At 44.6% G+C, this 11,806-nt stretch overlaps 1 pseudogene; it reads right to left on the bottom strand.

The window, feature by feature from the left end:
- Positions 1 to 5,767: 5,767 nt before the first annotated feature.
- Positions 5,768 to 10,779, bottom strand: LOC147966824 (putative disease resistance protein RGA3; annotated as a pseudogene).
- Between the last annotated feature and the right edge of the window lie 1,027 nt (positions 10,780 to 11,806).

Below are 11,806 nucleotides of genomic sequence, written 5' to 3'. Positions count from 1 at the left end.
GGTGGATCCAGCAGGCGGCGGGAAACAGAGGCGTGAGTGGATTGGCGCCGGAGGAGCGGCTTGCCGAGGCCTGGGGCACTGCTTTTCTATGTGGCCGGGCAGCTCGCAGAGGATGCAGTGGATGGGATCCTGGCAGTCAGCACTGCGGTGTTTCTTGCTGAGGCAGCGGAAGCAGCGGCCGCGGAATCGGCTTAAGAAGGCCGCGCGAGCGGCGTCCGCATTGAAGCTACCGCGCCGGTCCGGCCGCTGCACCTGGGGCGCGCCCTGTAGCCCGACGGGCCGGAGGCAGGGCGTTTCTTCTTCTGGTGGCTGACCTCGGTCCACCCACCGTCCATCCCCGAAGTGGAAATCTGGGTAGCTGGGGGGTGGGGCGACGATGATGGATTTAAGCCGCTGCGTAGGGGGCGGCAGTAGCTCGTCCTCGCTTGAAGGCGCCACAGCCAGCGGCAGCGAGGATTGTTGCTGGATCTGTGGCCGGTCGGCCGGATCTGGGGAAGCCTCGGCCTGTGTCTCAGGCACCTCAGACGGACCAGGGGACACAGGGCTATCCTGCGCTGGTGGATCTGGTCAGGAGCTTGCTCTAGCAGCTGGCGATGGCGGGGGAGTCGTCGCCATTAAGGCAGGTGGGTGGCCGCCGCGGCCGGAGTGGCCAGCGGCGCGGGGGGGAGGGAGGCGCGCTCGAGGAGACCAATGTGATGTTAATCTTTCTGAATTAAACCTTGCTGGAAATAGGCTATCAGGGGAAATCCCGGAAACCCTGTACAAATACAATCAGTCTTCTCTCAAATATTTATTATTAGGTTCCAATATGCTTGGGAAAACACTGCCATCTAACTTTGGTGATACCCTCCTGAATCTTAAAGTTCTCACATTGTACGAAAATAATTTTGAAGGTCATCTCCCAGCATCACTAGGCAATATTTCAGGGCTGAAGTGGTTAGACTTGTCATTCAACAATTTCGTTGGTCAAGTTCAAAGTTCTTTTGGTAATCTTGGACCCTTACGACACCTAGACCTTCAGGAAAACAATTTGACGGGCTTCATCCCAAGAGAGCTGAGTGGCTTGCAACACCTCACCAATCTGTATATGTCTGATAATAATCTGGAAGGCAGGGTACCATGAAACAGAGTCTTTGTTGGAAATAAGCGGGGTAAGAGCCTTTATCGGTATTGGAGGCAACCGGTAAGGGCTCCTTTGGAGGAACGCTGGATCTGCTCCCATGTCCTACTATCTCTCGGACAAAATATACTCATCTTAAAAACAACATCTACACACTCATCGTGTAGAACGTAACACATTATAATCTGTTAACGAGCGCTCACGAGCGCTCACAAGCTTAACGAGTTTCAAACGAACCGAGCCGAGCAGGGTTTTCTGCTCGTTAATCTTAACGAGCTTAATGAGCCGAGCCTTAACGAGTATGAGCTTAACGAGCCGAGCAGCTCGTTAATCCAGCCCTATGTCCAGGTTGTACTTGGATGTCTAGCTGACTCCTGTTAGAACTCTTTGTACGTGTATGTTTAGTCGGTTGGTTGATATATATATATATATATATATATATATATATATATATATGCACAACCCTGGATGAGATTTTGTAACACCGAAAGCAAAGCAGAAAATATAAAGAGGAATTTTTAGGGTACGAGACGTACCCTTGGCTATCAGTTTTTCTGTCGTGTGTGTTCGTGATTTGATGTGATTGATCCAGAGGGCGGAATTCCCAATAATTGGTATCAGAGCAAGGTTGATTTAAAGCCGCGCTTGCCCCGGGGTCGCGACCCGACTAGCACCTCGGGGCGGGCGATGAAGTCGTTGGGTGATGCAGCGGCGAGGAGGATCAGGCGATCATCGTTCGGCGGAGTGACAAGGTGGGAGAAAACAGAAAATAAATAAAGAGAAGAAAGAGGCACGACACGTGCCTTTGGTGAAAGTTTTTTTGCACGTGTTCGTCGTGATTTGATGTGATCGATCCTGAGTTCATCAACATCACCGACATGGAGGGAGGCGGCAAGCTATCGTCGGCAAGGCGGTGGAAGATGATCGTTGATGTAGTGGTGGTGCCGAGGTGCGGTGCCGGAAAGTCGTCAAGATCGTCGTCTGCGGTAGTTTGACTGAAGGAGTCGTGCGAGTTTGCACGGTCAGTCGTCGTTGCGTCTGTGAGTCGTCGTCGTGTCCAAGTGCTTGTTTTGTTGATGATTCGTTGAAGTGGAAGCAGTGTGCACGGTGTTCCGTGAGTCATGTCCATGTCTTCGTGGAGCGTCCTGGTTGCGGCCAGTGTGGATTCGGTGTGATGCCGAAGGCGGACGATGGTAGGTGAAGCCATCGTAAAGCGAGGATGTGTGCAAGCAGTGAAGAGTGGATGTACTGCAAGCAAGTACAAGAAGTATGGTGCGGACGGAGTGCAAGGCAGCGGCTGAGCAATGGCGATGGCACAACATGCCAGAGCAAGGAGGTGCACTGCATGTTTCCATGTGGGTCATACTTAGTGTACAGATATGACAGTTGAAGATCAAGCTTGGCGTGTAGTGGGACAGTGACCAGTTAAGTTGAACGACGTGAAGACTGATGATGCGCCCAGTCTTGCATGTTGCATGCGTAGATGCGACCGTGTGGGCTGATAGTCCGGATCATGTGTTGGAGTTTGGATCAATAAGTTGTGGATCTACAACGAGTCAAGATCAGAATGAGTACAAGGAGATGTCAAAATTAGGGAAAGATTGTTAGCAGTAATCTTGAGTAGTTTAGTAGATGTCCGTAGTGTGTAGCACTAGTCTAGCTAGCTGGTTGAGTTGGAGTCTTAAGTAGACTAGGTTTAGGTAAATTGTGATCAACGTTGCCGGTAATCAGGAGTTAGAGTAGAACTAGAGAACTAGGAACTGACGCTAGAGTTGGCTTGCATGCCAACGTAGCAAAGTCGTGTCCGGGTTGTACTTGGATGTCTAGCTGAGTCCGGTTAGAACTCTTTGTACGTGTAGGTTTAGTCGGTTGGTTGATGCATATATATATATATATATACAACCCTGGGTGAGATTTTGTAACACCGAAAGAAAAGGAAAAAATATGAAGAGAAATTTTTAGGATACGAGACGTACTTTTGGCTATCAGTTTTCCTGTCACGTGTGTTCGTGATTTGATGTGATTGATCCAAAGGGCGGAATTCTCAACAAAGATTACACTATCCCTGTCATTAGTCTCAAGTTACCCTGCTTACAAAATAGAGAGAAACAGCACATTCCCAGTCCACGGCATGGTCTTGCAATGCTTGCATAGTTATCTTCTAGTTTAGTTATGGATGAAATTTACAATGGTTTGGACAATCGACCAAATCAGTAAGCACATTGGTCATCGGTAATTCGGATTTTGGAGGGGTAGTATGCATATTCTGGGTTTGTGTTTCATTGGTGATAGCAGTTTTCTCCTTGCTGCTGGCTGGAAATAATAATGCATAGAAGGAACATAGAATAAAATCAGTAAGCATCAATGGTACATAGAGTTCAACCAATAATAATCCGTGGTTTAGCTTAGAGTTATCTTAAGGATGATGACGAGTCAATGCCGATATAACCAAGCACAACAAACAAATCAGGAAGAGTTACATATCTGAAAACAGAGGACATGCATGACTAGCCAAAGGACTTAACTGAACTCTACTTCATAAACAACAGAAATTCAGACCAGGAACTAAACCGCAAAGTAATCACAGTTTCTTTAGATCGACAACAAACAGGATAGATGTACGAACTGCTGAGCAAGACGAAATCATGTCAGGAATAAAAATAATTTACGTGCTCATGGCAATTAACACAAACACTTATGAAGAGATCAACATAGATTCTCCCAAGTTACAGGATAGATCTCCAACTTCAGTTTCTGACGATCCCTTAAAAAGAACTTCTGTTTCTGACAACGGAGACACTTATTAAGGGTTCAACCCCGAGTTCACAGGCAATGGGTTTTTGCACCAAGAATTCAGCCATGAAGTAGTTCAAGCTGATCCCTGCCGGGTTGCAGAGCTGACGAAGCAGAGCTTCGAAAGAACTAGTCACTGACGATGTGCATTATCGGCTTTGACAGCAAAGCTGGGTCTTGAGGTTTGGTTAGGTTAATCGCTTCTGTGCTTGGCTTAAGATCTGTGCGTACACGACAAGGCTGTAAGGTTGTGCATCTTTGACCTGAAACTAATGGATCATCACATGACTTGGCTTAAGACTGTTTCAGAACTGAAGCAGAGTATATCAGAGTGAATCACTGAAACAGAGTACATCCAGCTAGATTTTATTCTTTCGTTTCATTGTTGATCTAACAACTTGATGGAAGCTGGTGAGCGTTCCTTGAGTTTTGAGCGCTCACAGAAGAAGAGTCACACCATAAGTTTTCAACATGTGACCAAAAGATATACAGTACAGTAGTACATTTACTCCAGTCTAGTATATATAGTCTATGAACATAGGAGCACTAAAGAACACAAGTCACCATGTGCAGAGCTAGACCTCATCTTTGGACGGCTCTGTGAAGATTTCTTGCTTTCCCAGAGAAGCCGCACTCTTGTCATTTCAGCTGATTGATCACGGCGCACGTGTGCTTCTGCAGTTCCCTGTAGAATGGATGGATTCAACATCTAATTAGCGTGAAGTGTAAAGAAAGCTTAGAACTTTTGGTCAAGTAGTCTATGTAAAAAAAGTTGAAGAGAATTTATAAGTATCCTAGTAGCTATGAAAGTATTGACAAAATGACAAGTAATCTGTTCTCCGGCGTCCCAAACGATGCCGAACAGAACTTACTGTTGGTCACATCACAGGCAAAATGCTTGAATATATTTTTTGAGGGAAAAGTGCTTGAACATTTGGACTCCAGCAAAACTGGCAAATCAAAGAGTATGCATCTGGTGCTCGACCCTTTTTTTCATACATGACACGATGTTTGACACCACGGACCCTAAAACATGAAATAAATGCAGATACATGCTTTAAACACACACACAGTATGTGATGCAACACGCCAAGTCAGGGGATTGTTGCCACAGACGCGTCAGGCATATGCGAGGAAAGCAAAATCACATTGAGAAACCGCCTACAATGACCAACGAATGAGGAGACCACAGCAGCAGCAGGGAATGTGCAAAACAGGCAAGAACAGGACAAGAGGAACATGTCGTCAAACTACTACAGCAAGGGCAACGGCCTTTTCATCACTCCAGCTTTGCACGCCAGCACACGTGATTAAGCATTAATTGATGGAATCTGGTGAGCGTTCCTTCTGTTTACTCATATTCGCAAAAAAAAGTACATTTATTCATGTAGTATTCCCTCTGTCCCAAAATAAGTGTCTCAAGCTTAGTACAAAGTTGAGACACTTATTTTCGGACGAAGGGAGTAGCATATAAAGTCTATGAACATGGGAGTATGACCGGAGTACTAAATAAAAACTCAAGTCACCATGTGCAGAGCTTAGACCTCGTCTTTGGGTGGCTCCATGAAGCTTATTTGCTTTCCCAGAGAAGACATGCTCCAACATTTCACCTGATTGATTACGGCCCGCGTGTGCTTCTGCAGTTCCCTGTAGGATGGATGGATTCAGCATCTGGTTAACGTGTGTTTTAGTTTTGTCCGAAATTCTTGGCCACTACGAAACAGAACAACACATGTACATAGCGTGCAGTGCAAAGAAAGCTTAATTAGAAGGCCGCATTTTGATAGTAAAGCTTGGTAGAGCACTTACAATGTTTTTGATGTGGGCAAGCCCGCTTCACACAACAGCCTCCGTTCAGTGCTGTCCACATTATGTAACATCAGGGGGACCGGTGAGTTGTTGTGTACACTATGGCAAAGACTTGATGCTCTCATACCCATAATCTTAATATCATCTAATGTATCTCAGGTTTTCATTCAGGTTTCCAATGCTCTTTGGAAGGTACTCTAGATTCCAGCACCACGAGAGGTTGAGTGTTTGAAGCTTTTTGAGGTTTCCAATGCTCTATGAAAGGGATTTCAGTGACCAGCATCATGAGAGGTCGAGTGTTTGAAGGTTTTTGAGGCTTCCAAGGCTCTCTGGAAGGTACTTTAGTTCCTCGCAGTTAAAGAGGTTGAGTGTTTGGAGGTTTTTGAGGCTTCCAAGGCTCTCCGGAAGGTACTTTAATTCCTCGCAGCCTCTGAGGGTGAATGTTTGAAGGTTTTTGAGGCTTTCAAGGCTCTCCGGAAGGGACTTCAATACACGGCAGCCTAAGAGGATGAGTGTTTGAAGGTTTTTTAGGTTTCCAATGCTCTCTAGAAGGGACTCTAGTTTCGTGCAGCCTGAGAGGTCGAGTGTTTGAAGGTTTTCTAGGCTTCCAAGGCTCTCTGAAAGGGACTCTAGTTTCTCGCACATTGAGAGGTTTAGTGTTTGAAGGTTTTTTAGGCTTCTAAGGCTCTCTGGTATGACTTCGACACCGGTACAATAAGATAAGTCAAGATGCACTAGACTCTCAAGTTTGCTAACCGAGCTTGGTATTGCTGAAATTTTACATGATCCACTGAGGTTCAGGTAATGTAATTTCGAGAGCCGAGTGATACTCTTGGGAAACTGGCAAACCAGCCCCGGAGCAATAAGAACCTCCAATTGCTTCAATTGTCCTACAACGGTTGGAAATTCTGTGATGGAGCATCTAGATAGATCGATGACACGCAAGCACTTTGGAAATGAAAATGCACCACCATGGAATCCACAATCTGAAAAATGCATCGCCCTTAGCTTAGGTGGGAAAATAGTTGACATCTTCCTCGCCTTGCTGGAATCTGAAATATTGCAATTTGTGAGAGACGCATAAATGCGGTATTCTTTTCTTCTAGTATCACTCGCTATTTCAGCATCAAAGACAACCAATTCTTCAGTAATGACCGATCTTGCGAGATCATGAACCAGATCGTGCATGGTGAAAATTGTTTTCCCAAATTTCTGAAACAAAAAATAGCATTAATTCCACCAGAAAAATTGTCAAGAGAATAGTATTGTTTATAATAAATGCTATGACATGATCATCTTAGAGATTGATATGCTCAAGTTCGCACGCCGTAAAATTTGTCTTTGTTTGCACTTCTGCCGATGTGCCGTCCAGACAAAAACCAATCACACCTATGCTTGACCTATGCTTGGCCTTGCGCGCTTGAAGCAAGTACACCAGTGGCCAGTCTATCTAAATTTCCCTACTCCCTAAGGATGGGGATATAAATCAGACACGGGTTTTTAGGTCTTCGATTTGACTAGTGAAATATATGTCATATGGCATAATAAATATATCTTTAGATTCATCGTCGAATAAAGTTTCTAGACATATATTTTTTGTGGCATGTTATACATGTTTCGCTAGTTAAATTGATGACCTAAATTCCAGTACCCGACTTATATTCCCATCCGGAGGGTGTACCTAAAAGCACTTTTAGGAAGAGTACCTATAATAGGTAGAGCACAAAAATTGCCTCCCCGCAGCAATTTACCTATAATGCTCTACCCATATTTCAAGTTGCTTCTATCTCTCTTCCTATTTCATTGAGCACCGCATGTGCGCCGAACTCAATGCCAGAATGAGCTGTTGCAGAAAGCAGCGGAGCTAGGCGGAGGGGTCCGGGAGGCCCTGCCAGCGGAGGTAGAGCCCGCGGTGGCCAGCAGGTGCGGGCAACGTCGTTCCTTCCGCCATGGGTTACCTCCACGAGGGGGCGTGGACGCGTGGTAGGGAGGTGGAGGAGCTCCACGGGGGCTCAGGCTAGATGGCGGCGGCGGTCCACGTAACAGTGCGGACAGTAACGGAGGACACATGGAGGCTAGAGAGGAGTATGATAGCCGTGCCTAGCGTTCCGACGAGCGAAGGTGAGACAAGTGGGTAGGGGAGGTCGGCAGCGGTGTCCGACATCCAAAAACAAGCAGGTAGTGCTGGCGGCAGCGGCCAGCATGGCCCGGAGGTTTCCATATGCATCGGTTGGCCCTTCCCGTGCGATTTTTAGGTACAGAGTGCTCTACATTCTCCCCAATTAGGAGCTGGCTTGGTGGTCAGAATTGATCCGTCTTGGCACTGGCGAAAGTGCAAATACAAATATAAGTTCTCCCATCTTGTACTGGGAGAACATCATCAAATACTTTAGGGTGCTCCAATGCAATTCGCGGACACGTATTGAAGTTCTTCCATCTTGTATGCGTTACATCGTCTTTTGGGAGAATTATTGTTCAGCCAAATATATAGACCATATTATTCGTTATGCCAAACAAAATACTTTCTACCAATTTGACCAGGATTATATAATATATTAAATAAATAAATAAAAATATATTCATGATGGATCCAATGATATTGATTTGGTATTGTACATGTTAAGAATTTTTTCTATAAACTTGTCAAAGATAGAACAAAATGTCTTTTGAAAAAACTAATACACCTTATAAAAAGGAACGAAGAGAGTACAATACTATGCATTACCTGTATGTGTAGTGATCCAAATGGTTTCTGACGAGGGGTAAATTACAATAGGATGGATGAAGGAGTTAGTTTTTTTTTTCTTGTGGCAAGTCCATATATAGCTCCCCCACACTCGGCAATTTTTAGAGGAAAGAGTGTGGAGTCTAATCTGATGCACCAATATCTTGAGTGCTTTATTGCCACAAAGGGCAAAACATATGCATGAATTAATGTACCAAACTGTCAACATATATAACAGGTGGGTAAAAAAGAATACTCTTTATTCTATAATGTATAAGTATGTAACTCACCTCGTCCTCGCCCAATTTTGAATACTGAAGGAAAGACATCCCCAGGAATTGCCTAACATACTTCTCACCAAGTTGCATGGCTGAAAAGGTATTAGACGGCTCGATGAAACCAAGAGCGATCCATTGATAGATAAGGTCATCTTTACTTATATTGTGACCTTTATGGAAGATGCCACAATAGGCAAAGCATAACCTCCGATATGGTGTCAAAGTATTGTAGCTTAACTTCAAGGATGGTAACACTGTACTATCAGAAAATGGTTCATCCCAAATATCACTATTGCACATTGCTTCCCAGTCACTAAGATCCATTCCAGACAGCAAGAATCCAAGTGCTTGAGCTGCTAGTGGCAAACCACCACATTTCGTTGCAATCATTTGTCCAACTGGTTCAGCTTGACCTTTATCAGCTCTAGATTCAAAACCACTATTTTGCTTGATTATTCTCCAGCACATGTCATTATCCAAGGGATCTAGCATGTATGGTTCAAAGGTGCAGATTTTTCTTGCAAAGTCTATGCTGCGTGTTGTGACGAACACTTTCATCTTGGAGCTGACATTCAACATAAGCTTGAGTTGACCCAGTTGGAAGTTATTTATCTCCCATAGGTCATCTAAAACAATTAAAGTCTTCTTATCTTGAAGTAGTTCTTTCAAGCATTGGTCTATCGACTGCCTTGTATCTAGATTTTGGCTTCTTATCTTGAGAAATTATGGACTTCCCTATTTTTTTCAAGTCAAACACCTGGGATACATAGACCCATACCCGATGATCATACTTTTTGAACTGAGCATCACTGAAGACCAGTTGTGCCAAAGTTGTCTTTCCTATGCCTCCAAGCCCACAGATGGGAAGAATTGTGATATCTTCTTTGTTGCTGCTTGTGGATAATAAAGAAAGAACATTCATCCTGTCTTTGTCTCTCCCTGTGATGAGTGATTCAATCACATCTGATGTTGTTTCCCGTGGATCAGGCATCTGGTGTGCATTAATTAGGCTGGAGTCATGTGTGAATTTGAAACTCTCATTATCCTCTTTGATCTTCCTCAGATGACCTCTCATCTTCTTCATCTTATAAGCCATGGTAATCTTGGGTGAAATAGCAAAGCAGTCCAGCTTCCCAATCATCTACAAAATTTCAACAAGTGATTATGATAATATAAAACCTGGGAGCAACTACACCCGGCTTTAATATAAGATGTAGTATTTTCACTCCCTCTACCCGTAACTACATGCTGCATGGCAGTTGGCAGATATATAAATCCCAACACAATTGGAATTTAACTTAAAACTTTTGGACGGATGTAAAACATAGCATCCCTTGTCGTACAATTTTTTATTCTTACACACCTAGTTTCACGGCCGGGATTTGTGCACCAGATTTAAGTAGGCTAAATGCCTCTTGTACACCCACGGTTCTTTAATTTTTAGAAGGGCGCCAATAAAGTTCATGGTTTACACGTTGCAATTAACTAGTGCACCAGTTGCTTACAGCAGCCCCCCCCCCCCCCCCCCCCCCCTAATACAATGGATTTGTTCCCAATGAACACATGAGCAGCAGATTTCTCTAACTGGCCCTCCTCAACACCATAATTTCACTAATCCTGCCTCCACCACTGATCAAGCATGGTTTTGTAGACAATAATGTAATTAATAATCAGATTATTTGACCAAAGCAACAAACTCTGTACTAGCTAGGAATATTAATTAACGAAAAACCGATTGAGATAAGGCAAGCGCGGCATATGTATACCTTTCTGGAGGCTGGTTCACTGTTAGCTTGGAACTCATCAAGCGTGTAAGAGATGTCGTAGGCAGCGTGCTTGAGCCGGTTGAGCCACAGCCGCACCAACTCTTCCGTGACAGACCGCCTCTCAGCATCCTTGAGCGCCGCCTCCATGTACTCCAGTGTGTCCTTCATGTCCTTGAGGTCGTCCTTGAAGCTGCACAACATCGTGACCTCATCCCCAATGGCGGAACCCAGCTTATTGCCCACCACCGAGACCACGGCCGAGGTGAGCAAACCGGCTACATGCGCCATATCTCAAGTTGTAGTATGCCAATTTGAGGAGATGTGGACACAGCCGGGTACCAGAAATAACGCGGTTACCAAGTCATGCATGGTCATATGTATGCCCCATACTCCACTGACATGGAAAGGGATCATCTACCTTGCTTAATTGTGATAATGCACACAGCACGGCACACATTAGCTTTAGCTTTACCAGCAGGCAAGGGTCAAGAAAGAATCTCAAGTATTTCTTCCTGTGAAGGAAAAAGGAAAGGAACCAGGGAGAAGAAAAGAATGTGAACTCCCTCAGAAAAATAAAGGAATTGAGAAGAATCCTATTCCCTGATGCATTCTTTGGTTTGTATATAGCTTTTGAGCTGTTTTAAAAGTACAAAATCCTTTAGCTCCGGATTTCACTGCTGTAGCAGATATAATATGGATTGCACAGTTACCCTCATACATCCCCAGAAAAATCATAAATAGTATACGATACAGATAGCAGGATCACAAGCAAATAAGAGAATCAGAAGATTCGTACAATTACTTGCACTGAACTCGTATTCTTTGTATCTGCTGCCAGGCTGGTTGACCAAATTTAGCAATCTACTTGGCATCTTGGTTAATTTTCAATATCCTGCAAGAAAATATTGCATAATAAGTATATAAAAAGAGAGAACACACATTATGATACTCTTGCTTGCTTGCTTGTTTGAGTGAAGATTTTTTCAAACAAGGCAGGAATGGAAAAAGGTGAGGAAGCTCTCAATTATTACAAAATTAGGCAACAACGCATAGATATTTACAGAAGCCATGGGTGGCACCTTGCTTGTGGCACGCCCAATAAGTGTAGGGAGATGATCCCTTTCCATGTCAGTGTAGGGAACTGACACACGGTGTAGGGAGCCTGTTGTACCTGCCACCGTTCATCAGGTTTCCTCGACAAAGCCTCTGCCTAGCCGCCAGCCATCGAAGAAGTACCGTGTGTCAGTTCTTGAGGAGATGATGCCGAGCCACTAGAGCCGGCACCCCCTGATGCGAGGGAATAGAGGATGCTACG

This window comes from Triticum urartu, chromosome 6A (genome assembly GCF_056163025.1).
Source record: "Triticum urartu cultivar PI428250 chromosome 6A, HENAU_Tu73, whole genome shotgun sequence".
Lineage (NCBI taxonomy): Eukaryota > Viridiplantae > Streptophyta > Magnoliopsida > Poales > Poaceae > Triticum > Triticum urartu.
Note: the sequence above shows the minus strand (reverse complement) of the source record. Positions and strands in the feature narration are given on the sequence as shown.